At 32.2% G+C, this 27,382-nt stretch overlaps 1 pseudogene; it reads left to right on the forward strand.

Annotated features, from left to right (window-relative positions):
- The first annotated feature begins 16,377 nt into the window (after positions 1-16,377).
- LOC134711534 (uncharacterized) lies at positions 16,378-18,050 on the forward strand (annotated as a pseudogene).
- Positions 18,051-27,382: the final 9,332 nt, after the last annotated feature.

Here is a 27,382-nt window from a genome sequence, read left to right on the forward strand (position 1 = left end):
ATGAACTTTAGAGACAGGACTTAAGAGAGGCCCGTCAAGTTGTTATCCTATTTTATAGCTAGTACAAATTAATTCTATATTTTCAACAATCTACATATATAGGGGCCAGCTGAAGGACGCCTCCGGGTGCGGGAATTTCTCGCTACATTGAAGACCTGTTGGTGACCTTCTGCTGTTGTTTTTTTTATTTGGTCGGGTTGTTGTCTCTTTGACACATTCCACATTTCCATTCTCAATTTTACAATAACTGTTTAGTGTCTTTGAATATCAGCTGTATTTGTACGAGGCTAGGAAACAAGGTGTATGTGAGCTACTACACCTGTTTCGAGCCGAGTTCAAATACAGCTGGTATTTAAAGACACTAAACAGTTATTGTCTTTATCCTGCAATAAATTCTGTATATTGTTTGTGTCTTTAAAGACACAAAAACTAACATATTTAGCATTTGTTTTCGATTTGTAATCCCTTGAGGCCCGCGTAGTAATATCAAAATCACACATTACCCTGAAGACGAATTCGCAAAAAAAGAATTTCGAATGGTCAACAAGAATACATTGCTCAAGATGAATAATTATCTTTTTTAACATAACAACTAATTTCAACAGTAAAAGCAAATAACAAAACATTGTCAAATTTGAAACAGAAGTGTAAGAGTTGTCCTACGTTTCAGACTTGACATTCACTGAACATGCATGAAGAAATTGTCATGGTTGATTTTGTAACACAATCATTTGAAATCGACAATTGTCATTGTAATTGGAATGCAGCTGGAATACACATTCTGAGGTCACACAGGTTCAAACAGTACTCAGTTCAGCTGTGGGTAGAGCATTAAAGCGATATCTGTATAGTATACAGAACAGCATAGCGATATCTGTAGGGCTGTATCTATATAGTAGGACACACAATTGCAGGATACATTGTGTTTATCCTGACATTTATACCCAGCACTTGCAAAAACTTTACTTTTAAAAATCTGAATCATTGTCTTTTATGTTTCAATGTAATCGACACTGTATGAATGCTTACAGCGAAGAGGACCTCTAAATGAACAACCGCTTTCTCGAAAGATGTCGGATTACAGGAGAATTTATTTAGTACAAATAAAGCAAACAATTTATTATGCACCTTTTTTGTACAATATATAGTTGGCTAATTTCAGGATAAATTATTTTGTCGATATCATTTATCTGAAACAACTTCCAAAAAGCATTGATTGCTGACATAATGCTTATTATATCATACAATTAATATCATCATGGAATCATCTGCTGAAATCTTCTAAATTGATTAGTTGTACATATTTTGTCAACCCACACAATAGCTAACTCTGTTTATCATATTCTATCACATTGTCCTCCACATTTACAAAGATTAGTACAACTGAATACTGCCTTTAAATATTTGCATCGTCCTCGGTAACCGTGTGCATATTCACATTTTACTAGTTAAGCACTTGGAGAAGGGTTCCTTTATAGTTCAGTCGTATGATAAAACCTAGTATAGTCATCACAAATGACAAGGACTATCGTCTGTGGATATCAGAAATTGAATTTTTGATGGCCATCTTGAATTATGGCTATTTTGAAAACATAAACTTCAAATATATCATTATTTGCTATTCTTATTATTTCACTGTTTGCATTTAAACTTTCTTTTGCTAGTTTATATTAGATATTCACCAAGTGGTCAGTTCAGGAAGCACATATTTAGTAAATACAGGTATCAATGTCAATGTTTCCTTTACCTCCACGTTTGAGTTATAATTCTTTCACAACAGATATAACGCATAAACGAAATAATTTTATGATAGAGCTTTGTCATAAAAATTGTAGATTCCAAAAAACAATGGAGCTATCAGCTGAATAACTTATGGATAAATAGACTAAATTTACTGTGTGAAATGGCAATAAATAGAGGACATGCGATGATTTGAAATACCAAACAGATACAAAAAGAAGATCAGACGTAGACATTTAAGCTGAAATCAGTCCTTTGATGCAAGAATATGTAAATGTTGCTGTTGAATTAGTTTTATCGTGACGGTCTTCATTTTGAAACAATTAGGGCAATATCCGCTACTGTTTCTGCAAAGTGGTAATGGAAGCAATTTTTTCTGTAGGTCAGTCCTTATCATAAACATGGATATGCATGATGGCTCGTTTCGAAGCTGGAACATTTTCACATATGTGGTTAAATTTTTGGGGTACGAAGTAATATTAGTTGCCAATTGAAAGAAAATAGTAAACAACCTGTCCGAGAAAGGTATATCTGGATAAACAATGACTACAGTGTATTTTGCTTAGGTGATGTATCTGAAGATCTCTACGATGTATTGTCATTTAGAAACGACAAAAACAGTGCAAATATGTGTCAGTGTACTACAAGACAGTGTTCTCTTACCCTAATTAATTGCTGAATATGTCACAGGAGGACAAGAATCATGACAACATATCAAATAGACAGAACAAAAGACCCTATAAGAAATCCAGGAAACGTTTTGCCATGGAATTGCGCTTTCGATAATAATAGAACACATCCACATCACACTATCTGGAATATATAGTGTGCCAATTTCTTAGCTTGCCGTTCAGGCTATATAGTAAAGTAAACGCCTTGAACAGCTTAAAATTGCCATTGGAGAAAGAACTGGCAAAATAAAAAATTGCAATGTAGCTGTCATAAAAGATCTGCAAGTTTATAAGAAAGGTAGGTTAGTTCTCTAGATTTTTAAAGAGATTGTTCATGAAAATTTGAAAAAGGTCATATCTTTCAAGCGTAAAATGAAGACATCATCATAGCCAAATCCGGCAAAATAGTTTGAAGAGATACACTTGATACTAAGAATAGCTTTACAGGGACCTTCAAAAACAGCTATCAACATGAATCAGGTCAATATATATTCGTTTCCTTAATGAAAAAGATGCTAGGATGGCCAAACATCGAGACACCGTGCAGTTATATTGTTGAATCTCACACAGCACTCACCATTATTTAGCTATAATATCTCAATAGTGCAACTCGTCGATAAAAGTATACAACTGCAAATTATTACTCCTCATATCTAGAGCCACGTGTACGTGGCTCTGTGTTTGTGGAACGCTCGAATCCAAAAAAAATTAAAAAGGTCAAAAAATGTATGAAGTTGAAGAGCATTGAAGGCCATTTTTACTAAAAGTTTTGCTAAATCCAGCTTAGGTAATATATGCCTGAGGTAGAAAAGTCTTAGTATTTCAAAAATTCTAAATTTTGCAAACAGTTTATTTATAAATATAACCATATCAATGATCATTTATGTCAGCACAAAAAGTTCTGACTAATGGCATGGGCTGGTGATACCCTCGAGGAAATAAATCTCCACCAGCATTGGCATTGAATCAGTGGTTGTCAATAAACTCATCATAGATATCAAAAATCCATTTCGTATATACGCCAGACGCGCGTTACTTCTACAAAAGACTCATCAATGACGCTCGAATCCAAAAAAGGTAAAAAGGCCAAATAAAGTACAAAGTTGAAGCGCATTGAGAACCAAAATTCCTAAAAGTTTTTCCAAATCCAGTTAAGGTAATATATGCATGAGGTAGAAAATTCAGAATTTTGTAAACAGTTTAATTATAAATATAACTATATCAATGATAATACATGTCAGGACAAAAAGTGCTGACTACTGGGCTGGTGATACCCTCGGGGAAATAAATCTCCACCAGCAGTAGCATCGACCCAGTGGTTGTAATAAACTCATCATAACATTAATCGAATGCACCTCTAAACCTGAATAACATAACATTATTACATAATCGAGTGTATCTCTCAACTCTAGATTACTTATTAGGTCTTTCCACTTTTCGTGGAAAGACCTTTTGTTTTTCTTCTGATTATTTTTTTTTCTTCTTCTGCCGTCTGAGATGCTTTTTTGTTTTACAACATATCGAATGGATGTTTGGCCAATGATGTTGTTCAGTAATGGGGGTTTCAAAACTCACCCTGTGTAATCGAACATTTATTCTTATAGGAGTTATCTCCCCGCGTCCCCTTTTTCTTGTTATCGCTATATCTATAAGATTTTAACAAACTGTTTTCACCAAATTGTTCGTCTACCCTTAAGAATGATTTGTTTAATTTTGACTGAAGTGATCGGAAGACATCTTATAGGAGTTATTTCCCTTTGAAAATTTAAGATAGACAATATGTTGGATAAATTCATACGGTATAAGTCGTAGAGGCCTACAGTCTTTTAATATGAAGTCCTTGGTCCATTTAAAGGAAATTGACGTCAAGGTCAAAGGTCAAGGTCATGTTATAAATTTTGCTTGTTATCGTTATTCAAAAGAAACTGTTACAGTTAATGATATGATATGTTTGCAAAATTACTGTTTACAATAAGGCTAAACTTCATCATATTCAGTCGAAGGGTTTTGGTTAACCCTAATAGGAGTTTTCTCCCCTTATGTATTTGAAATCATTATTTCTCCACAACCATACAAGTGATTGACCTCGGACCTTCTATTTTGAGTTCACTGATCGATGACCTTGAAATTGAGGTCAAGTTCAAAGGTCAAGGTCATGTTATAAATTTAGAATTTAGCTTGTTATCGTTATTCAAAAGAAACTATTACAGTTAATGATATGATATGTTTGCAAAATTACTGTTTACAATAAGACGCAACTTCATCATATTCAGTCGAAGGGTTTTGGTTAACCCTTAGAGGAGTTTTCTCCCCTTATGTATTTGAATTCATTAACTCTCCACAACCATACTAGTGATTGACCTCGGACCTACTATTTTGAGTTCACTGACCCATGATCTTGTAATTGAGGTCAGGGTCAAAGGTCAAGGTCATGTTATAAATTTTGAATATTGCTTTTTATCTTTATTCAAAAGAAACTGTTACATTAAATGATATGATGTGTTTGCCAAATTACTGTTTACAATACGGGACAACTTCAACCTATTTCAGTCGAAGTGTTTTGGTTAACCCTTGTAACAGTTTTCGCCCCTTATGTATTTGAAATCATTATTTCTCCACAACCATACAAGTGATTGACCTCGGACCTTCCTATTTGAGTTCACTGACCTATGTCCTTGAATTTGAGGTCAATGTTGAAAGTCAAGGTCATATTCTAAATTTTGGAATTTGCTTGTAATCTATATTCGAAAGAAACTGTAACAGTTAATGATATGATGTGTTTGCCAAATTACTGTTTACAATAAGGGGCAACTTCAACCCATTTAGGTCGAAGTGTTTTGGTCAACCCTTATAGGGGTTTTCTCCCTTTTTGTATTTGAAATCGATATTTCTCCACAACCATACAAGTGATTAACCTGGGGTCTTTTAATTTGAGATCACTGACCTATGATCTTGAAATTAAGGTTAAGGTCAAAGGTCAACTTGACGTTCTAGATTTTGACCTTTGCTTTAAATTCTTTCTTGTTCATTATAAAACAATTGAGTCTTCTGCATATACCTATTAATCCTATTTTTAATATCAATTTGAGGTACCAAATTACCTCAACAAGGAGTGACCTTTTCTAAAATCTTTTTTTAAATTTCATTCTTATTATCGAGGTGGAAAGACCTTCAATTGTTCTCTGAAGAATTGGTTTTTAATTTAATAAAGAGATGATTATTTTCTTACATGCAATTAAGCGTAATGTGGAACTTTGTATATTTATACTGGACAGGATAAAAGTCTACTCATACCAAGTATAACTTAATTTGAAGCGGGGATAAAGTCTACACAATGTTTTGAAAAGTGAAAACTTAACAAAGACTAATAGGGGGAAATCTATGAGAGCTGAACTGCACGGGATACTTTTGTAAAGCGTTGTGGGGTGACAAATTTTTGGTGAAAGATGTTAATGTTTATCTGTAGATTTACAGTAGATGTGAGTTGACCTGCAAGCCTGACGATGTATGTTGACCTGTAAGTCGTCATTTGAGATCACCTGGACATGCCTAGATGATCTCATAATTCTCACCATCACTATCATAAACCGAAAGGAGGATTAGTTGAGGGGTAACAGAGTTGCTCGGGAAAGTTTTTTTAAAAGAGAGTTTAGGACAGTGTCATCCGAGGGCACTTATGAAAAACACATCATTTAACAGAAATTAGTCCCTACTATCACTTGTTTACAGTAACCCAGAATTAAGAAGATGACGCTTACCTTTTAAGGAACTGATTCCTCATCAAGAACATCAATTTTGATTTTTAAAAATTACCAGCGTAAAGATGAGTAAAACAATCAATATTAAAAGTTCAGTTCATTATCACATGTCGATATAAGAATTATTTAGCATCTCCTACATGTAATAATTATTCGAAATTATTAACACGATTGTGATTTTTTTTTTTTTTTTTGAGATTTTGTATCCTATAAGACTTGTTGACGACCAATACTCAAAAAGTAAATTATACATTAAACGTCTTGACACGATTTTAGTCAACGGTCATCTTTACGAGGGCGCTGGATCATTACGAGAAACATTACATGTACTCAATAAATAACTTTTGTAAACGCCTTTAAAGAGTACACAACACCAATATTTTAAAAGAAACATTACATTTAATCAGTCAAGATTTCGTCACAATTATCTCCCCATTACGCCAGTTCATTTTTACAATTGAAGGAATGGAAGCCATTGTAGAGATGACGCGCTGCCAATTTAGCTCTGAAAACCGATAAATTTATCCACATAACACCATTACAATCCTTAAATGTCAGTAGTATTTCAAAGGACACATGTATCTTCTCGCTAATGAGCATCAGTTAATGTTCTTGTCTGCATTGAGTCAACTAAAAACTATTATCTGATCAATTGTCAGGTGGAATTTTTGAAAAGCCAGACTTAAAATTTTCAGTGGTTGAAGATACGCATTATTCAGATCCAAATTAAAAGACTGTCGTCAAAAATAAAAGCTATTCGAACACATCTACTCTGTTTTTGTTATTTATTAGAAAGGTATTTCACTTGACCCATACATTTCATCTTTTAGAACAGTAAATTTCTAATGTAACTGTAGCCTTGATTTAATAAATAATGAAAAAATCTTAAGCGAGATGATGTATCAAATACTCTTGCTTTGTACTTTTTTAAGACAAAATATTCATCTAAAGCACACCCTAACATCATTTTTACTTGTGACCAAATCGATGGATCTATCGTAGAGTTGTCACTTGTTGAGACATCCTTATACATCCTTTTACATAACACACACCTAAACCTATGTATAAACCAGCTGAAGGACGCCTCCGGGTGCGTGAGTTTCTCGCTGCATTGAAGACCCATTGGTGGCCTTTGACTGTTGACTGCTCTATGATCGGCATGTTGTCTCTTTTACATATTCCCCATTTCCATTCTCAATTTTTATATTTACCTGTTTATCTGAATGTGCATGTTAAACTACACATCTTTTATCATAAGACCCTGACAACGTAAATTTTAAAAAAAAATGATTTTTTGTATCTTTACTGAAAATGTTACTATATGGGCGCGAAACAATAGGAAGTCTGAAATAACACTGTTGTTCTTCGATTGTGATGTCCAGCGTGAAATGTAAATTAGCCAAGTTTGTTGTGTTCCCATTCGGAGCAATATTCAAAGGTTCTAGATTCGTATGCCTGATGATGCATTATTATTTATTATTATTATACAGTATTTATAATAGCGCATTATATAATATTAAAATTACCCTAAGCGCTTTACAACATATTTTCATATACATAAATAAGTATTTACAATAACTTAAAAATATAAAAGCCCAGATTTAAAACTTTTAGAACAAAAAAATTGCATGCCTAGACGAAGCCGTTTATCTTGTCAACACATTCAGTAAAAATCTGTTATATATAATAAGCTTATATTGGAAGTTTGTTTTCATGGTTGTCATCTAGCGAAAACTCAACTGTTTTTCGCTAAGCACAAATCGCTATATATAACTGAAACCACCGTCTCACTCTTGAGTCAAAACAGTATGGATTTAGAATTACATCTTCTGTGAACTTTAAAACCTTTCTCTGATGTCATGTTAAAATTTCAGCTCGTCGTATCGGTCTTGTAAAATTCAAAAGGCCCATCTTCTTATGGTTTCATGCAATGTGTCACCACTGCTTTTAAGAATACAACCGTTACGTTTAAAACAACATGTACCTTGTTTTCGCCTTCTTATAGACTGTATTGTCACTTAAACGATGGACAGTCTTTGGACAAAATGAGTTCCTACTTCATAAATGTAAGATATGCTGAGTCTTAATAGTTATATAAAAAGAAGATGTGGTATGATTGCCAATGAGACAACTATATATAGTCTGTTGATTGGTTATGGCAATTCGAAACCTAGAAAATGTCTTTCAATCTCGCAAAGTTTCGGATCTGCAATCTTCATTTTAGTTTTTGCAGTACATCATGATCAATGATGTATATCAATACACAGGAACATGATTTGATATCGGAACTCCTTGTTATTTTGTTATGTATAAAAACGAACACGTGATCATTCCATATTATAGCAAGTGACTCGTTGTTATTACATCTCAACTTTTGAAGAACATAGGTGACCAGAGTCAGATCTATCCTATCAGATTACCCTACCCTTAGTTTCTCTGTTCTATATGCTTCCTTCTGTTCTGCAATATTGGGGCAGGAATGCCGAACATACAATACAACTTTGAATCATTATTGCAAAATAAAGAATAACTTCCAAAACTCCACTAAATTTCGAGTTTCTGTTTATGGCCTTCAGCATATGAAGCAATATTATGGTAATTGTATGACTGAACTAGATATTATAAAGCGTAAACATGAAAAATGTGTTCCTACTATTCATTGTAAAATATACACATGGAAAAAAGTATTGCAACACCTTGTTTTTTTTTAAACTTGAAAAATCAGCCTCTTTTTTCGGATGAAATATAATAAAATATGTGTATAATATTATTGAAACATAGTTAATGATAACATTGGCATTGAAACGAATAAAAAATGTTTTAAAACAAAAAGATAACCACAATTTTCATAACAAAATGAAGTGTTTTTTGTACAAAAAAAATGCATTTTACAACTTTTACTGTAGTCGAACTTTACAATGTCAGACATTTCAAAATTAATCTTCAGATGACTGTTCACATCATGGCTGATCGTTATACGCCAAAGAATAAGTACTTTGTGCGCAGCCTCCATTCAAACGGATAATCGCATCTTAACGTCTTCTGATTCTTGCCATAAATCGACTGATTTGTTGTTAATGTGGCAGCAACCATTTCTAATGAAGAGCATTGTTTATTTCATGATGTGTTGAAACTGGTGTGTCCTTTGGCACACTTTCCACCCAATAGTGTCCCATATATGCTCGATCTGGTTCAAATCCGGGCTACGATCGGGCCAAGGAAGATGAACCGAATTCCAATTGAACATTGGATCTTCCTGCACGATGCTTATTTCCAACTTTGGCGAGCTCTGCACTACATTGTATACGGACAACTGTGTGTCTGTTCGTTAGCAAAGGTCTCTGAAATTGTCTTATCGCACGATAACCGGTAGCGATGAGTTGATATCGAATAGGTCTGTAAAAAGCTTCTGTATGGCCACCACTCTCTTTTTAGGAATTTCTTGTTTGCTATAGGTTTCCTTCCGACCAACCTTCATTATGCTTGATTTTCTCTAACAAATGGTATAGAGGGTCTTCATTATCTCGGAAGGTCTTTAACAGCGTTTATTGCCTGATTTTTATTCTCAAAACGACTTATAGTGGAATGGTAATGACCAACAATACGTGCGGTTGTTACAGCGACATCCCTGCTTCGTTTATGCTGATAATCTGCTATCTTGCTGCAGTTAAGAGTTGTCAAGGACTCATTACAAGGTGTCAATCACATAGATTTAAAAACTTGGTTATTTAAAGTGTTGAAAACAATGAGAATAAACACATCTGTTTTGCTGTTTACGGGTACAGTAGCTGCATGTGCAGATAAAAACTTATCGAGTCGATAGTTATTGATTAAACTCAGGTGATACTTAAATAATGTTTAACTAGTTCTATTTAACCAAATTATATTACAAAAAAATAGAGAGTGTTTTTTTAATTTCAATTTAAATTTGGTGTTGCAATACTTTTTTCCATGTGTATAGGTATCTCATTCGGAATGAAACATTTTAGAATACTATCAATGTAAAATAAGTAGTTATATTTGAGAGAGTATGAAAACAAGACTTAAATCAAAATCAGCTTACTCCATGTGCATGATTTTAGTCTAAACATAACTAGAACCTGTATGACACTATTATCATAATAAAATTGAAAGCGTTTCAGAAATGAATTTATCAAAGTTTTACGAAATCGAACATAGAAAATATTGTTTGTTTATATTTAAGACTCGTTTAATTATAGTAAGATCGTTTCGATTTGGATACTGAGTTCATGCACGAGTGAAATCAGGTGGTTTAAAGTCATTCGAGCCATAGCTGTCAAAGTGTACAGTAGCATTTTGCAAAATAAATAATATTATTAATCATATTATTTATTTTCAGATTTGTGGACCACAAGTATGGGGAAACCAGTACTAACTGCTTAATAGCTATATATTTATATGAACCTTCAACAATATTATACTCATATCTATAATAAAAAGAGCACTTGCTTCTACAAGTGGCGTCTACCATGTAAGAGTGTGTGGTTATTTTATGTTCGTTTGAGTTTACAAATTAGAATTTAGTGCTATAAGCGTATAGTTTAGAAGTTAATCATTTCAATATTTAAGATTATATTAAATATCAAATCCTGTCCACATGAGTTTTTCTGTCTCAAATGGCCAGTGTAGAAATATTGTCACAACGCTATTTTATCTAACATTATAAAGCTATATATGAATAGAAATCTTTTCTTTTTTTCTTTTTTTTTTATATATTTATTCATCAAATATGCTTGTTACATTGTTACACCAAGACACCAAGCTTTTCTTGATGCATCCTGTAATATTCCACCGATTGCCCAGGTTAGCAATCAGCTGCTGGTATATATGTATATATTATAATAATATGTATAAATTTCTTGAAATACAATTTTACAACATTTTAATATATTATGTTTTATTCTATCTATCGTCTTAACTTCTTTTTGGTGAATTTAATAATGGATTAAGTTTCATTGTTCTGTTTTCGTTGTATCTTTTTGTGTATTCTCGAACAAAAATTTGATAAACATTTACCTTTGTCAATTTCTGATTAGATACATAATATGATTTGTATATGGAAAAACCTTAGATTGTTATTTAATAATTTAGACCAAAATATTTTTTGTCAACAATTTTATATCCAAAGACTAATTGCTTTAATGATACTCTAAAATTTCTATTTGATTTTCTCATTAACTCATAATTACTTTTCCAAAAAATTTCTAAAAATCGACAAGAAATATAAAAAAAGTGGTTATAATCTTCTTCTTCGTTACATACATTACATAATTTGGCATTCTTCTGTTTCCATTTAAACAATAAATGATTTGTTGGTAATATGAATTGTAAAAGTTCCCATCTATATATTTTTAACTTATTTTCTTCTAAATAATGAAACATGAAAAAATATAGTTGGTTAATACTAAGGTTCTCCTTAATTTGTAAAATACGCATCCATTTGCTAACACCAATTGATAGTTCAGTTTTATCTTTACAAATTGACTTATATATAAAATATGTTGAAAAATTTGAAGCCTCAGTGTAATTACCTTTCCAGATTAGTTTCTGTCTAGGAATATTTACAATACTTTTTTTAGAACTTTCAGACTGTTACATCTGAAGCCAGTCTTTTGGGATGGCTTTTTTTTAATATTTGTTTCTGCAATCCAATGAATAGAAGTCTTGAAACAATGCCATATTTGAAAAAAATGTATGAATGAAATTACTAGTCTGATACATGAATTCTTTTATTATTTAATAGAACTGACTGCCTGAGTCTGGTATATGCATACATTCAGCACAATTATTGTTTTCTATGCAAAACCTTAATAATAATAAAAATCCTAGCCTTTAGAGGCTAAATTAACTGTTTTATGAACCAGGGGTTAGGGATTTCTCTCTGTCATTTGCCGCTGGTGCCTCATGTTTTCGAAAAAGTGTAATTTCTTCCGTGTATGTGAATATTAAGAACATTTATAGGATAGAACACACAATTAATTGTGATATGTTTGTATCTCTAGCATACATGTTTAACATGTGAAATTACTCGGCAGCAAGGTAGGTCATTAGAAGACCTCGATGGTAACATTTGTTTTCTGCTGGTAAAATTTTAGTCGAAACTAAAGTGGTATTAGTATGTTCTGAAGTTTGTTTGTTTGTGTTTTTTTTTTGTTTTTTTTAGGGGGTTGAACTAAGAAGATTACTCTGTTCTATATTTCAACATGTGCAATGTCTGTTGCATATACAATTATTTATGAGAATTAAATGTCTTGGTATGATGACAACTATAACCTAATAATTATTTGCGGTAAATACAGCGAAATGATCGTATAACATAATAATGATCTAGAGTGAAATATATGCGTTTACCTTTGTAAATGGTCTTCTTTTTATTAGTATTCAAATACAGATTTTCTTCCCTAAATCTTTATTTACGTTTTGCTTTACTGAAGAAACAGATGATAATTAAATGTAGCATGATAATAATAAAGAGTCTTTAATTGTGCCTAAAACGGACGAAATGATTGTCAACCCAAAATAAAACAGTTTCGATATATCACAATCCTGGAAGTACTTCGTAGCAGTAAGCCTCGCTGTTGGACTAAGACGGACTTGATGTTGCATTCCTGTTCAAAGTCTTTGACACAAGAACTCGAAAGTTGTTATCCATTGTCCGTTGTCCATTGTAGAAGGTGTGCAAAATATAGTAAACATTGGATCTAAACGCTAATGATGGTTTACATACACAAAAAAAGTCATGACAACAGCAAACCAACATCATGATTTTAATGTAGTAATCTAATCAAAATATATTATATATATATATATATAAAACTTTCCTTTTTATCATATTACAAATGATATGAGTTTAGTATTTCTCATCGTTCTAAGATATTAAATGAAAAGAGGGTTGTAATGTATATACAAAATATGATGCACAACACCATAACGCTTAAGTTTCCTGCAGGCTCTAAATTGAAGTAAATGTGTATTGTGAAACAAAATCAATGATACAAGTACAGTTAATATCAATAAAAGATAAAACTATATGTATCATGGAAAACTGTATCTCAACACGGCCGAATTTTCGAATGAAATCGATTAATTTGAATCAGAAAATTGTCACTTTATATTAGGTTTCAGGTCGTTTCTTCTGCTAAACGATATTGGTAAATTAATGCACCAGTAGTGTACCGCTGGTCAAAAGTCAATAATAGATTTAGGGAAACAAACTCGGTTTACAAACTAAAACCGAGCGAAACACATCAACTATATATGAGGAAAACAATGGAAAATCAGAATCAATAAAATACAACAATAACAAAATTCAATGCAACATACATATATAGACAGGAACTTTTTTTATGAAAAATTGGACGTTGAGTCTGGTTGTACGGCTTACCAAACCTCCAACTTATTTGACAATGTTAAAAAAAGAAATAACCCTAAAATGACATCACTACGAGACAGAAATACAGCACAAACAAGCAAGAACACACTAAGACAGAGAAATGCAGAAAAACATAATATAATAATCGTTAAACGTGTAAACGAACATCTTCCATCTACGACAGCGCAGTTATCACAAACAGTGACATATATTTCTAAGTCATATATAATCCTGAAGCTCGTACAATTGTATTTTTCAATACAATACAAGTCCGACCAATTATCATGATTATGACAATAAAGATATGTGCAAGCATATGGCGAATAAAGAACATCAGCTTTTCAAATGGCTGAATTCTTCATAACAAGTAAATTAATTCTGATAAATGTCAAATTCAAATTCGCTAGTGTTCATCAATAAGATATGCTTAAATGTCAAAAATCTGTTTACTTTTGGAACTGTACCCTTAGAAATCGGAATATTACGGCTGTAAATGCCGTTGTCAACCAACCAAGTGTTTTGAGAAAAGGATCTTCAAGTTTACGATTGGTGGAGCATAACGAAAATAAACTGTCTTAGGGATAATATGGTGTAGAACAGCATACGAATCGATGATCTTAACATTCATTTCACTTCAGTTTACAGAAGAATCGAAATATTTTGAAATTATTGATTCATCATAATTTATAAATCCAATAAGGCTACTTATATGATAATATTATTGGGTATTCTTTTGGAGGGGTGAATAATATAAAACAATTTAATTTATGTCAATCAGACTGAAAACCCCAATTTTAAAACAATGAAGTTTATGATTTTAAGTATTTTTTAACATACATTCCTTAACGGTTCAGTAATCATCGTCTACCTTATAATAATGTATGTCCTGCATGAAACAGATAATTTAACCCGTGTAACATTTGCAGCAAAACATTGTTAGATTAATACACTAAAGCGTATACAATGGGTATGGTGAGTTGATTTTATTTTCAAAAAATTAACAGAGCAAATAATTGATTTAAATGTCATCTCAGAAAATTTATACAAGGGGTCAACATAAAAAGACATGAAGAAAAAATACATTCGAAAACTAGGTATTGATATGATTTGGATATTACAGTATGCAAATTGTTTAAAATAAGTAAGTATTTGATTCGCTTTTAAATTTATGCAAAATTCTATAAATCTCCTACCAATGAAACTCAACATATTTCAAATGTGCTTTGGGAATATTAATAAATAACGACTTATGTGGACCTTCATAAGAATGTCTGAAATACGTTATGTTTTGTTTTGTTTATCTTTTAAATGATGTATTTTACGAGTCATAATATTTATTCTCTAATTTCCTTCTAATTTCAGCAAATGATTGGTCGAAATTTTATTGTGACGTTAAATTTTCTTTGTTTCTTCTGAATTTTCCTTTTGTGACAGTATGAAAAATGCGACCATGCCTGATGACGTACATAAAAAGTACACAACTTTCTTCACATCTTTGAAAGAGAAGGAGAAAAATCATAAGAGAAACCGATTCCACCACTATAACTCGTGTTTTATGATATTTCTCCACACTCGACATTTAAATTTGAACTATTTAAAAAGCTCGGCAAAGCCTCGCGCTTTAAATATTAAAAATCAACTGTCTCGAGGGAAGAAATGTCGTAACACACTTGTTGCAGTTGTGGAATCTATATTTCTCATCTTTACTGGTTTATGTTTTCGAAAAATCAAGCAAATATGACCTTGAACCAGCTAAGCTAGTACTTGACTTCATGTGGATATCAAATTGATTTTAATTTGTGTCTTGTTAAATGGTGGTTAATATTATAAAGGTGTGAATTGTAATTCGGTTTTAGTATGGAGGATAATACTGTTATATGTATTAGATTGTGTTATTTTTATAGTTGCGGAGATTATGCAATTGTCATGTTTAATTTGTGTTTTGTTCATTGTTTGGGAGATTATACCTGTTCTATTTGTGTTAAGATTATGGCTGTGGATATTAAACATGTTTTATTTGTGTTATTTTATTAATGTAGAGCTGTGTTTATTGTTATGGAGGTTAAAGGTGTGCTATTTGTGTTTAACAACTGGTGATGAGGTTATAATAGGCTAAACATGTGTAGCATGGATGTCTATTTTTTTCCCTTTGTTTCAGGAAAGTAGTTTATTCTTATGATAGATATATTGTTGCTGATGAACGCAAATTGGCGGCATTAATTTGTCACACAACCATGTTCACTTAAAGATAACCGGTATGGTTAACTGATGCAGCGTTTACATTAAAAAGGAAGTATTCGTTATATTATGTTGTCTCCTTTTAGAAAACATAATCCTGTCAATAATGAGGTGCTGCAAAAGATTTCAACGAAAACAAATGGTATACGTAACTCTTGTCATTCTTTTTGTGTGTATATATAAAGTTTTCTATGACAACAAATCGTCAAAGATATCAGGTACACAAACCAAAACAAATTCCGCGGAGGAATCATTCAAGTATGAAAAAATAACTGATACCAAAACAGAGTCAAACTCTCCTCATGAATCAATAGTTGCTGTAGAATACATTAGGAAGGATTGTGGCATACTTTGTGAAACAAATGTTATAGGGGTACCCGGGCCATACTTTAATCAAATAACTGTACCAATTGATTGCGATGCGCTCTTTAAAAATGAACACATCGATCGTGGCCATGGCTTATCGATTGCTCCAAAAACAATACCTAATCATTTGCATACTGATTTTACGATGAACAACCGTTTGAAAGTGTCACTTTGGTATTTTAATCAAGCATATTTGGGCAAGACAGCAAAAATGGCGGTGTGGACAGAGCAATTAATCGAGGATTATATTTCGTTGGCGAAAGATGATAAGTTAGAAGGAACGTATGGCATATCAGAAACAAATGCTTTGAGAGATGGTTTGAAACATGCACCAGTTGGCATTATAAACGGTCGAGTTTTGGTTATCGGTTCAGAAATTCCCTGGGTAGAAGCATGCGCGTTGGAAGCAGGAGCACGCGAGGTTGTTACGTTAGAATACGGTAAAATTGTTTCACAACACCCTAAAATAAAAACAATGATTCCCGATCACTTTCGTAAAAGTTACTTAAACCAGACTTTAGGGAGATTTGATGCTATTGTATCTTTTAGTTCAATAGAACATTCCGGTTTAGGTAGGTATGGTGACGGACTTAATCCATGGGGAGACATTATTGCGATTGCCAGGGGATGGTGTGTAACAAAAGATGAGGGAGCATTAATTATGGGGTTCAATACAATTATGAAAGTGATCATATCAAATTTAATGCCGGTAGATGGTATGGGAAGATAAGGTATCCATATCTGGCAACAAATTGGAAACAGCATTATCGCGGCCATGGACGACAACGCGTGCATGTTTTTACTAAAATTAATGTAAATTTCACAAGAACGCTGGGATACTATTTGAAAAAACCAAATCCGTATTTTCCTGTTAACAACTCTGAGAAATACTACTCGCAAGCACACCAGGATAAAACTATATATAAAATTTCTCAAAAAAAAAAAGGATTTTTTATTGAAATGGGAGCATATGATGGTCAAACATATTCAAATACTTTGTGGTTGGAAAGAAAACATAACTGGACTGGACTGCTGATAGAAGCTAACCCTGATCTTTGTCGTCAAATTGATAAGTTGAAACGGCATGCTTGGCGTTTGTGTGCCTGCATTTCAGATAAATTAAGAAAAACAGATTTCATTCAGAGCGGTGCTGTAGGTGTCATGGCGTCAGAATTAGATAATGATCCGATACAGATGATTAAAAATAAAAGAACAATTTCAGTTCCTTGTTTTGACATGGCAAAAGTTTTAGATCAGATAGACGTGCAACATATTGATTACTTTTCTTTGGACGTTGAAGGTTCAGAAATGATTATTTTGGAATCAATAAGAAACAAACTGATATCCGGAAAAATTGTGGTGAATATTTGGTCTATTGAATACAGGACATGGGATGGAAAGAAAAATATTGTTAACAAGTCATTACAGAAACTACAGAATTTGCGAATATTTTTTTGAAAGCATTGGAGGTTATGTGGAACATAGTCAGTTAAATAATGAATCTAATGATAGCAGAGACGGTATGGCATTGGATGTTGTGTTTGTCCGTACTTAATGTCAGGTTATTGAACCATCTTAGTTGTAATATATTGAAACGGCCGTAAAACCCCAAAGTGTAACGATATCGCCTCGACTTAATAATATAAGTGTTGGGTTGTGACTAGTTTATGAACAAAAACACATCTAACGTTAACGACATTTAATAAAAGAGAGAGAGTAAAACAAAAAGGCGTTTCCGGACATCACTTGTACAATTCCGTAAAACATGTAAAACTGAATTACACATATATAATACATATATATAACATCCCCCGCCAGAAAGAAAATTCCCAATGATTTTTTGCATATATGGAATCCAGATTTACAATTAAATAAAAATACATGTACATGATCAATATTACAATAATATACTTCTAACTTTCATAATATTCAAAATTCTCTAACTTTCAATATATCTAAACAAACAAGTAATAGTAACGGGTATGGATAACTTTGTGGAATAAGCATCTTGTAACAAATTGCGGAGTACTACATGTATAAAAAATATCTTGCTCGTCATAAACGTGACAGTTAATATCATATGATATAAAATACTATGGAATCACCAGAGACCTTACTCTTATTTTGTGATACAATATGCACACATTTAAAACAGTCTCACACAAAAATACAATATAATACCAGCTCATAATACTCTCATGCACTCTGAATTTCTCGTGAACAATACTATTCGCAGCAATACTACTCAGGTAATTTGTGATTAACATATAAAAGTCACTGACAGATATTCATAAAATCTCATTTGGTTATCTATGCCATACTACTTCAATTTCCATGTTTTGGGGATATTCAACTTGTTTCATTACCATCAGCACTACAGAAAAAACAATTTTCATTTCATAAAATAAAGTGTAGTTTTCTTTAAAAGGTTTTGACAGTACGATTTAGTCTTTAACTAATCCTTGCAACTTTCGAACTTATATTGTTATGAAAATTACATACAAATACGATAGTCCTAATTATAAATTCAAAACGGAGGGAGAAAAACAACAAGTAAATCTTCTAGCTACATGTTCTAAAGTCAATGATTTTGCCTTTCAAAAGTAATTCAGGCTATCTGCCCTTAAAGTCTAATAAAAGCTTCAATACAAAACAAAAACATGTTAATCAATCAGCTTCAATACAAAACAAAAACATGTTAATCAATCAAACACAATTATTCATGTTATTATGACCGGACAATTTGGACAGTGCAATGAAATTAGTTTTTTAAACAACATTTTAGTAATTCAATTGTTTTAATATATTTAGGTTTTGCATGTATTTAATTATTCTAGACTTTGTCGTAAATTTAGGCATAAGTGTTTTACACGGATTATGTGTCATAATCTTGGACAAAAGGTCTTAAATGCATTTACTCTATTTATTTCATTATTCATTCTCTGTGACAATTTGGACTATAATTTACAAATACGTGTCGGACACTAATTCTTCCTTCTTGATTTACATATAGTCGAATAGCCATTTCACCCGGCTATATTATCAATAATCAATACAAAATACGATATTTTAATTATCATATCTAAGTAGCAAAAATGTAAGTGATGCCGGAATCATATATAATAAACACATCAATGCATAATAATACAAAATATAAAAGGGAACATGCAATAAATGTTAATATTAGTCTTTCTCTTTTGCCTCTTGGTCTTCATTTACGGATATCCGGTATAACATATATCTTACTATGAGATAAATCTCACGAGTATATAAATGGTGGACGCTAATTAAATAAAGATGATGTTATGACAATAAAAATGTTTAAATATTTGGTGGAGGTCGAAATTTTAATTTGGCCCTTGCTTTCGGTCCAAGCTGATGTTCTTGAAGCCACATAGCGTGTTGGGCTGGTTCACCAACTATATGAGCAAGATACGCTCTTTTTTCATTCATTATTGTGTGCGCTAGGAATCTTTTCACTTTTAACTGACTTGCAGACTTTGAATCGCTAGATACGTCAACCTCACTAAAATGAATGAAATTATTATCTTTATTTTCTTAGTGCGTGATTGCCAATGAGACAACTATCCACAAAAGACCAAAATGACACAAACATTAACAAATATAGGTCACCGTACGGCCTTCAACAATTATTAAAGCCCATACCGCATAGTCAGCTATAAAAGGCCCTGATAAGACAATGTAAAACAATTCAAACGAGAAAACTAACGGCCTTATTAATGTAAAAAAAAATGAACGGAAAACAAAAATGTAACACATAAACAAACCACAACCACTGAATTACAGTCTCCTACTTGGGCCAGGCGCATACATAAATTATGTGGCGGGGTTAAACATGTAAGCGGAAGTTTGCACTTCGTTGTCAATACTTATTGACGAAACTACGGTATTTGGCGTACTAGAATTTGTAAAATCTGAGGTATAAAATTTATCAAATAGTGTTTCCAGACAGGGGTAGCTGGCGTCTCAACATTTGGCAAACTGAACGAGGTATTTAGTTGTAGCGGAGACGCCGGTGGCTGCAATTGTTCTATGTCGTCTGTTATTTGGATATGTTCCGGACCATATGCGTATCTTATGGAACGCCATGACTGCCTTATGTTAATGATCAGCATTATATTCAGTGCTCACAAAATTATATGCAGTGCTCACACCATTATATGAAGCGCTCACAACATTATATTAAGTGCTCACAACATTATATGTAGTGCTCACACCATTATATGCAGTGCTCACATCATTATATGCAGTGCTCACAATATTATATGCAGTGCTCACAACATTATATTAAGTGCTCACAACATTATATGCAGTGCTCACAACATTATATGCAGTGCTCATAGCATTATATGCAGTGCTCACACCAATATATGCAGTGCTCCCATCATTATATGCAGTGCTCATAACATTATATTAAGTGCTCACAACATTATATTAAGTGCTCACAACATTATATTAAGTGCTCACAACATTATACGCAGTAGTCCAAACATTATATGCAGTGGTCACAACAGTATATGAAGTGGTCAAAACATTATATGAAGTACTCACAACATTATATGAAGTGCTCACAACATTGTACGTTTTCTGTTGTATGATGAGATTGATGTATAATGAGATCATTCGGTAAACTTCGTTTTTTAGCGGAAATTACAGAATCCATGATTGGTTAATAAAGTAAATTGCCCAGCAAACAAATTTAAACAGTTATTATTATATATGTTATCGTTAAGGCAGTATACAATATTTAAAACTGATTGAAATAAGTAAATTAAGAAGTATGATCAATATAACACAAATTTATTCCACACGAGGGCATTTTAACTTATTTTGAGGATCAGTTTCGCCATATTCACAACTTTTAAAATATGTATATATATTTAAGTGTTTATTAAATTGCTTCGTCGAATGCAGTTGGATACGACAGCAGAGGTCCAACCCTGAACCGTTCAGACAAAAATGGACACACTATTCACGCTTGATTCAGGTCTGAATTTGGAATGTAATTAAATATTTGACACATAATAGGTTTCTGACACATAATAATGAACTAAAAATTGGTTATATAATTTGAATTTATAATTATTTTTTGCTTTTGCACTACGCTGTTGTGAATTGCCCCACCCCCTCCAAAAATAAAAAAAGTACCCTCCTTTTTTTGTTGTTTTGAGCAATATACTAAGCTGTTGCATACGGACTCCAACCTCAAGAAAAGAAAAATGTGTCCCCCACTTTTTTTCTTTTTAATTTCTGAAATCTGATATGGGAAAAAAATCTTTACACATAATTTTAAAGCAGTGTAAGGGAGGTTATCAAACATGTCTGGATTACCTCAATATATTTGGATTACCTTCCTTACACTGGTTTCAAACTGTCTTAATTGACATTAACCGAGAAACCCTTGTTTTTCCCTCTTTTTTGCCTCTAATTCCTAAACGGTTGAGCCATAACACCTCTCCCACCTAACTCTCCGAGCAAATCATAACCATCCCTTTTGTTGTTTGAAAACTTGCGATAATTCCAGAGAGATTCATACACTTAATGACTGGAAACTACAAAAACGTTTATTTCGACCCCCTTTTTGGCTCCTAAACAGTTAAGACCACAACCCCCAAAATCAATCCAACCTTTCTTTAATGGTTATAAACCTTGTGTTAAAATTTAATTGATTTCCTTTTACTTATACAAAAGTTATTTTCCGGAAAACATCTGTCTTCGGCGACGCTGACGACGACGACGTAATAGCAATATACGACCATTTTTTTTTTCATTTTTTTGCAGTCGTATTAAAACATGTAGATTTATACACATATATTGTTCATTTCTGAATAAATAAATTCAGATTACTAGGGATTGTAATTAAGATATGTTATGACCCAGTATTTTTCAAGGAGAACCAAATATCTGTCAGAAGTATACTGTTCATTGCATTTTTTTTATCAATGTTGGTCAGCCATTGCAAATAGAATTTTACTTAAACATTTAGTATTTTCAATCATATTTTAAAAAGGCATGTCACAGCAATGTTTGGTGCAAAATAACTAGTTTGTGAATTTAAATTCTTTTAATAATATAATTCGGACTATGCAATACAAAAAAGTCAAATTAGTTTGGACAATTTTCAAATTTTATTTCCGTAAATGATCCATATCCATGAGAAAGAAGCACCACAGAAACAATCAAAATCCGTCGTCAAAAGTAACTTTCCAGATAACGAAAAAAATATTCAGGTATGAAATTTTCAACCTTTTACATTGATCCTAACATGGGATATGGGGAAAAAATGGTAGTAAAAAAAACAAAAATTTCAAGACTATATACAAGCTTGTATGTGAGAAAAATTAGAACGCCAATAACAATACAATACAATATGCTTTATTTCAAAAACACTCTGTCACATTGACATGTGAAACAAGAGGTAAATTACAAAATACAATCACATACAATTAACGTAATAAATAAAACAACTTAGAAATGAAATATTTAGAAAATTCCCTTACTTTATATTATAATATTTTGAAATTATAATATTTTAGTTAACTTTGAAATGAATAAAGACACATTTTTAAGTACGTTAATATTAGTCAATGACAGTAGTCCTTTCATTTTTGCTTCATTAGGATATTTCACATAGTACTCTGGAATATGCTGATTTCTGAATTTTTTACTAATACAGAATTGCATTCAAATAAATAATGGTATTCATTGCCAATTGCAGTTAAACACAAATTACATGTCCTCTTTTCTTTTGGAATGTTATACCATCTTCCCAGCTCTACTGGAACAACCACGAGAAGAATTCACAGTAAAACAATTCTAGAAGTTCTCCATTAATAGAATTATATTACAATTATATATTGACATAATAACAAGTATCGTTTTTTTTGTGCTTCTGTTACAAAAAAAAATTGTGTGGACTTTAAATAAAATCAAAGAAGTGCTCAGCAACAAAATTCCTCTCTTATGTGTTGTTACTATCATCTGGACCTAAACACAAATTTTAATCTTTTTTCGAGGTTCATTGTTATCAAAGAAGTGCGATCTAAAAGATATTCTTCTTCTATGACTTGTAGTTGATTATATTTTGTATCTTAATGTACCTTAACCAGAATTAATTTAGGTCAAGTAGTTATCAAAAAACCAGGATTATAATTTAGTACGCCAGATGCTCGTTTCGTCTACATAAGACTTATCAGTGACGCTCATATCAAAATATTTATAAATCCAAACAAGTACAAAGTTCAAAAGCATTGAAAATTACTCTTTTTTCATGGACAATCGTTTCTATCCAGTAATAGTAAATCATTCGTTTTTTAACTCACAGTTTGTTTCAATCTTTACCTAAATGCAAAACTTAGATGCATGTTTTTTTATTAGTTGTTAGTGGCTTTGAACTAGCCCAGTAACTGTGAGTACTCTCAGATCAGTACTTATAGTGTCTTTTTGTTGTTGGGATATACAAGTAACCGCCCACGTCCACTCTATTTTCTTGTTAGATGTATTTATATTTCTACCCATCTGATGAGTTAAGCCTTTTACAACTGATTTTCATAGTTCGTTCTTATGTTGTTATGTTACGCCACTGTCCCAGGTTAGAGGGAGGATTGGTATCCCACTAACATTTTAAAACCCGCCACATTCTGTATATATGTGGCTGTCCAAAATCAGAAGGAGCCTTTATTTCAGTGGTTGTCGTTTTTTAATGTGTTATATACATGTTAGTTTTTCGATTGTTTGTTTGTACATAAATTAAGAATGTTGTACGTTTATCATTTCGGGGCCTTCTATAGCTGACTATGCGGTATGGGCTTTGCTCATTGTTGAAGGCCGTACTGTGGCCGTGTAGTTGTTAATTTCTTTGATGTCATTTTGTCTCTTGTGGAAAGTTGTTTCATTGGCAAGTATACGACGTTTTTATATATATTAACCGTGCAAACTGACGAACAAACGTAGTAAACGTTTTATTCATCCCCACAAACTCAGTTTTCAGTTAGAGATGATAACTTTAAATGGAAATGTTAAACTGGGTCTTGAAAAGGTAAATTTTTCTTATGAGAGTTTATATTTCTATATAAAACTGCTGATCATATTTAGAAGAAAAACTACTTGGCGTTCTAAAAAGCTTGAAAAAAATTTGGAATAATTGATGTTAAGTTATGTTTAACACCGACAAGTCAATTAAATGCTTTAAACTGCATTTTCCATATCTGTTAGATACTTATTCATGTAAAAATGCCAAATTCTGAAAATCGATGCCAAAAATGACTCTATCATGACATATATAAGCTAGCGTAATCTGGCACTAATGTGTTATAGAAAGCTGACTGTTTTATTTCAAAGATAATTAAGCTTTTATAACTGAGTACGGACTATAAAGTGACACCTTGCTAAAGTTCTTCAGTAGAAAATGAACTCGAGGAATATATAATACAAATTTTCCTTCGATATTTCATTAGATAAACTGTTTATTATTTAACTTACATTTTACCATTCGTATTTCTTATGACGAACTACTTCAATCATTCACCTCTTAGTTTCATCTTTTCCTTACTTATTTCAATCATTTTTAAATATGGCATACTGCCTTATGACAACTATTATTAATAACTGTTTAAATTTGTTTGCTGTGCATTACCGTAATTTACCAATTATGGATTCGGTAATTTCCGCTAAAAACGAAGTTTACCGAATGATCTCATCATACATCAATCTCATCATACAACAAAAAACGTATAATGTTGTGAGCACTTCATATAATGTTTTGATCACTTCATATAATGCTGTGACCACTGCGTTTAATGTTGTGAGCACTTAATATAATTTTGTGAGCACTTAATATAATGTTGTGAGCACCTAATATAATGTTGTGAGCACTGCATATAATGGTGTGAGCACTGCATATAAGGGTGTGAGCACTGCATATAATGGTGTGAGCACTGCATATAATGCTGATCATTACGCGTATGGTCGGACCGTACGCGTATGGTCGGGGTAATCAACACGTTTACTTTTAAACTCTTCATTAGGTGTTACCCTTCTGGTTGTTACGTCACTAAAATGTCATTTTATCATATATTAAAAAAAACTTATAAAAAAATAGTTTCACACAGTTAATATTACTTACTATTTGTAAGTACAATTATAAGAAGATGTCAAATTCAAATGAACATATTGTAAAAGGAATTTCATTGTTTAAAGTAGGTGACATCACCGGCAAGGATCATGATATTTTTTAAAGATCATGATATTTTTTAAGGCATTTTTGATAAGTAAAATATTAAAAGTGTATGTTTCTTTATTTTTTTTCTATTCTTTATTTCTATACTTCTATTTTAATCTTAATTATAAGACCGGTAAAATAGCATTTAAGAGCCATGAAGTAGCTACTGCCTTTATTTAATTTGATCGGTGATATTCATTTCACGATATTGGAGATGAATCCGAGATCTAGAGTTTCTTAAAATCATCGTAGACACATCGGAATTTTCCGAGTCGATATCACTGCATGCAGCCAAAACAAGCAATCGCAAAAACTGATGGCTACATGTATGGTAGGTACCCTGTGAATGTCATTCTAAGTGTACAAAAGCATACACGAATACAATTAGCGATTAAAACTAAGACCAACTGACTGTGGCATCAATATTCAATGTTTATGTAGCTTTTGAAATGTAAAATTAATACGTAATATTTCTATTGTATATTTGAAAAAAATACCTATATGGTCCAAATACTCATATGGTCCGGTCCGTTAATAACCGAACGAGTATAATACTCATTTGGTCCGACCATACGCGTACGGTCGGACCATACGCGTACGGTCGGACCATACGCGTATGGTCGGACCATATGAGTATACGCATATGGTCCAAATACTCATATGGTCCGGAACAGATATATAATAGGAAATCGTCTGTAAATACAGACTCGTTGTCGGATTCAGACAGTTTCTTAATAAAAATACAATGTTTAATATATATATATATATATATCACACGGAAATATCACACGGATATATATATATATATATCACACGGAAATATCACACGGATATATCACACGGAAAAATCAGTAATGAGAAAAATATCACATACTGTACGCTCAGCTGTAAGTAGACGAGCAGAAATGAGATAAATCTCACCTTTTACATAAATGAAAATAAATACAATCTATGATTGTTACAGTGATTTTTAAACGTTATAAGATGCTTTGTTAACAATTATCCTGCAACACAAAACAAATTAGGCCAACATAAATAAATATCATGATTTTAATATCATAACAGTGTTCTGTGTGAGACAGGGCTCCATGTTGAAGACCGTAATTAATTGTAAGCCTGGTACCTTTGATAACTATTGGCCTGTAATGGTTTTCTTTTACAAATTGTGACTTGAATGAATATTTGTTTCATTGAAACTCATTCCACACCTTCTTATATAAAAAAGATTTGGTATGATTGCAAAGAACATTTACTTAAGGCCCAGATGAAACGAATATTCACGGTATGTATAGTGTCCGTCTAGGGTCGTGGTTTTTCGAGTGATTTGATCTGGGGGGTTTTTCTAGTGTGATCACTTTTTGTCGAGTGAATAAGATCAAAACTGTAAACAAACAGCCTCCTTTCGAAACAAAGCGTGATATGGAAGCTTTAGTTAAACAAGGTATGTTAGCATTTGAGATAAAAAAAAATATATATATAAATATATCATTCATCCGACATGTTTCGTAGGAAAAGTTAAATTTAGCTTTACAATGCTTTATTCCAAAATACATAATAAAGCCTTTTTTTGTACACATACCAAAGCAAATGTGGAAGGAAATGAAACATGGAATCCATATATCGTAAGTTATACAGACAGTTTACAATAATTCTTATTACAGGCATTGACAGCGACATTTTGAGACAAAATTCATTTCTATATGTTCGATTTTATTCGAGAGCAGTGTGAGCTTTTTCGAGTGAGTCTGTGTTTAATCGAGTGATTATACAAATTTTCTATAGTTTAAAGGGGTATTTACGTTTAAAAACAATTACGATTGAGGCTCACTTACATATAGTGTGTTAAACTGTTGAAGTAATAATTTCATTGTTAATTATGTATGACATTTCATTTCAATTTTACTTTGAAAGGGAATAGAAATATGACGGATTTAGTGTGTGTAGGTCTTTTTATTAAGTGATAAAACTTGTCTTT

This window comes from Mytilus trossulus, chromosome 1, assembly GCF_036588685.1.
Source record: "Mytilus trossulus isolate FHL-02 chromosome 1, PNRI_Mtr1.1.1.hap1, whole genome shotgun sequence".
Classification (NCBI taxonomy): Eukaryota; Metazoa; Mollusca; class Bivalvia; order Mytilida; family Mytilidae; genus Mytilus; species Mytilus trossulus.